The sequence below is a fragment of the Apium graveolens genome, chromosome 10 (genome assembly GCF_009905375.1).
Source record: "Apium graveolens cultivar Ventura chromosome 10, ASM990537v1, whole genome shotgun sequence".
NCBI lineage: Eukaryota > Viridiplantae > Streptophyta > Magnoliopsida > Apiales > Apiaceae > Apium > Apium graveolens.
In genome coordinates this window covers 129,498,644-129,502,759 of record NC_133656.1, presented here as the reverse complement: position 1 = coordinate 129,502,759, position 4,116 = coordinate 129,498,644, and the positions used below count along the sequence as shown (strand labels likewise).

The 4,116-nt window shown below is 43.4% G+C and overlaps 1 non-coding gene across 1 annotated transcript; it reads right to left on the bottom strand.

Moving 5' to 3' along the window:
• Positions 1 to 658: 658 nt before the first annotated feature.
• LOC141694161 (small nucleolar RNA R71) lies at positions 659 to 765 on the bottom strand. Its single transcript, XR_012563487.1, has one exon. It is a non-coding gene; the product is annotated as a small nucleolar RNA R71 (small nucleolar RNA).
• Positions 766 to 4,116: the final 3,351 nt, after the last annotated feature.

Here is a 4,116-nt window from a genome sequence, read left to right as displayed (position 1 = left end):
GCGCCGCTGCCGGGGACTCGGCGTATTTGTTTAGTTTATGTACTTACCATCATTGGTCATTAGGACTCAGTGATTAGGACGTAGTAGTTACTTACTCTTTTCGGTTGTGTTTCAGGTACTTTAGCAAGCGTTTATGCAAACTCGTTCTCGTGCTCGCAAGAGGACTTTAGATATAGCTGAGGAGACAGACGAAGTTCTTGATATTCCGGAGAAGTTAGATTTTGAGGATTCAGATTCAGGAACTGAGCAAAAAGAACCAGTAAACATGAGAGATCGTATTCTTCAAGCTGATCCAGCTCTTATGGATTTTTCTCGGCCTAAAATCGATGACATTCAGTCAAGCATCCTTCATCCGGCTATTCAAGCTAACACCTTTGAAATCAAGCCGGGCACTATTCAGATGGTGCAGAATTCTGTTTCTTTTGGAGGAGCGGCAACTGAAGACCCCAACATGCACATAAGGAATTTTATCGAGATCTGTAGCACTTTTAAGTATAATGGCGTGACTGATGAGGCTATAAAGTTGAGGCTTTTCCCATTCTCACTGAGGGATAAGGCTAAAGACTGGTTACATTCTGAACCAGCTGGGTCCATCACTACGTGGCAAGATCTTGCGCAAAAGTTTCTGGTGAAGTTTTATCCAATGGCAAAGACTGCTGCTATGAGGAGTGCTCTTACTCAGTTTGCGCAGCAACCTACAGAATCTATGTGCGAGGCTTGGGAACGCTACAAGGAAATGTTGAGAAAATGTCCACATCATGGAATGCCGGATTGGATGGTGATCACTGGTTTTTATAATGGTTTGGGGGCCCAATCTCGGCCCATGCTCGATGCAGCAGCTGGAGGCGCCTTATGGGCTAAAAGCTATACTGAGGCGTATAATCTTATCGAGACGATGGCTGCAAATGAGCATCAAAACCCAACTCAGAGGATGACGTCAGGCAAGGTAGCAGGTATTCTGGAAGTTGATGCAGCCACCGCTATTGCAGCCCAGCTCCAAGCGCTATCAATGAAGGTTGATTCTCTGGCTACATATGGAGTTAATCAAATAGCTATGGTTTGTGAGCTTTGTGCAGGTTCTCATGCTACGGATCAGTGTTCTCTTGTCAACGAATCTGTTCAGTATGTGAATAATTATCAGCGACAACAGCAGCCTGTGCCAGCGACCTATCATCCTAACAACAGAAATCATCCAAATTTCAGCTGGAGGAATAATCAGAATGCTATTCAGCCACCATATCAGCAAGGAGTGAGTAAACAGTTTAACCCACCTGGATTCCAGCAACCACAACAGTATGCTACAAGGCAATCATATCCTCAACAGGGAAGTACAGCTGCATCCACTAGTGCTGATTTTGAGGAACTTAAGCTGTTGTGCAAGAGTCAGGCAGTTTCTATCAAGACCTTGGAAAATCAAATCGGTCAATTAGCCAATGCAGTGCTCAATCGTCAACCTGGCACTCTTCCCAGTGACACGGAAGTACCAGGCAGGAAGGAAGCTAAAGAGCAAGTCAAGGCTGTTACATTAAGGTCTGGAAAAGTAGCTGATGCTGAAAAGGCAAAAGAAGTAGAAGCTGAAATTAGAGATGAAGAATCTAAGCAAAAGGAGAAAGTGGCGGAACCAAGAAAGACTACTGTTGAACACACTCTGCCTGAGGCTAATACAGGGGAAAAACAGCTCTATCCTCCACCACCTTTTCCTAAGAGATTGCAGCAACAAAAGCTGGATAGACAGTTCGGGAAGTTTCTGGAGGTGTTCAAGAAACTTCACATCAATATACCTTTCGCTGAGGCTCTGGAACAAATGCCTAGTTATGCGAAGTTTATGAAGACTATTCTTTCAAGGAAGGTGAAACTGGATGACCTTGAAACCGTTGCTCTCACGGAGGAATGCAGCGCTGTTCTGCAGCAAAAGTTACCACCAAAACTGAAAGATCCAGGAAGCTTCACCATTCCTTGCACCATTGGCAATCTAACTTTTGACAAGTGCCTTTGTGATTTGGGAGCAAGCATTAATCTGATGCCGTTGTCGATCTTTAAAAAGCTGGATCTGCCTGATCCAACACCCACATACATGTCGCTACAATTGGCTGACCGTTCCATTACTTACCCAAGGGGCATAGTTGAAGATGTGCTCGTCAAGGTGGATAAGCTCTTCTTTCCAGCAGATTTTGTTATTCTGGATTTTGAGGAAGATAAGAAGATTCCCATAATCTTGGGAAGGCCTTTCTTGGCTACTGGCCGTACCTTGATAGATGTGCAAAAAGGTGAACTTACTATGCGGGTCCAAGATCAGGATGTAACCTTCAATGTATTCAAGGCAATGAAATTCCCTACAGAAGATGAGGAGTGCTTAAAAGTGGATGTGATTGATACTGTGGTTACTTCGGAACTCGATCACATGCTAATGTCTGATGCATTGGAAAAGGCCTTAGTGGGGGATTTTGACAGCGATGATGAAGATAGCAACGAGCAATTACAATATCTGAACACTTCTCCATGGAAGCGAAAGCTGGACATACCATTTGAATCTCTTGGTACTTCTGACCTTAAGAATGCTGAAGGGAAGCTCAAACCATCAATAGAGGAAGCACCTACCTTGGAGCTCAAACCATTACCAGAACATTTGAGGTATGCTTTTTTAGGTGATTCATCTACGTTACCTGTTATTATTTCATCTGACCTTTCAGGTAGTGAGGAAGACAAGCTCTTAAGGATTTTGAGAGAATTCAAATCGGCTATAGGATGGACCATAGCAGACATCAAGGGGATAAGTCCTTCATATTGTATGCATAAAATTCTGCTAGAGGAAGGTAGTAAGCCAACTGTGGAACAGCAGCGAAGACTGAATCCCATCATGAAGGAGGTGGTGAAGAAAGAAATTCTGAAATGGCTAGATGCAGGCATCATTTATCCTATTTCTGACAGCTCGTGGGTGAGCCCTGTACAATGTGTACCTAAGAAGGGAGGTATCACTGTGGTCGCAAATGAAAAGAATGAGCTCATCCCTACTCGAACAGTTACAGGATGGAGAGTATGCATGGATTATAGAAAATTGAACAAAGCCACAAGGAAGGATCACTTCCCTCTTCCATTTATTGATCAGATGCTTGACAGATTGGCGGGACATGAGTATTTTTTTCTTCTGGATGGTTATTCCGGGTATAATCAGATTTGTATTGCACCAGAGGATCAGGAAAAGACTACCTTCACTTGTCCATTTGGCACATTTGCTTTTCGCAGAGTTTCGTTTGGGTTATGTGGCGCCCCGGCCACTTTTCAGAGATGTATGATGGCTATATTCTCTGACATGATTGGAAATAACGTCGAAGTGTTCATGGATGACTTCTCCGTCTTTGGACACTCATATGATGAATGTTTGAATAATCTGCGCGCCGTACTCAAAAGATGCGTGGAAACTAATTTGGTGCTTAATTGGGAGAAATGTCATTTTATGGTGCGTGAAGGCATTATCCTTGGGCATAAGGTCTCTAGCAAGGGTCTGGAGGTGGACAAGGCCAAGGTGGGAGTCATTGAAAATCTTCCCCCACCTAATTCTGTGAAAGGAATCCGTAGTTTTCTTGGTCATGCGGGTTTTTATCGGCGATTCATCAAGGACTTTTCAAAGATATCTAAGCCGTTGTGCAATTTGCTTGAGAAAGATGTGCTGTTCAAATTTGATGATGAATGTTTGGCAGCATTCGAGACTCTCAAGGAGAGTTTGATCACTGCACCAGTTATTACAGCACCAGATTGGACAGAACCGTTTGAGATGATGTGTGATGCGAGTGATTATGCGGTAGGTGCAGTTCTGGGACAGCGCAAGAAAAATCTCTTCCATGTGGTCTACTATGCGAGTAAGACTTTAAATGGTGCCCAATTGAACTACACCACTACTGAGAAGGAGCTTTTGGCTATAGTCTTTGGCTTTGAGAAATTTCGATCTTATCTGCTTGGTACGAAAGTAACAGTATTTACTGATCATGCAGCTATTCGCTATCTGGTTTCTAAAAAGGATTCGAAGCCGAGACTCATTCGTTGGGTGCTTTTACTTCAGGAATTTGAGTTAGAGATCAAAGATAGAAAAGGTACTGAGAATCAAGTAGCTGACCATCT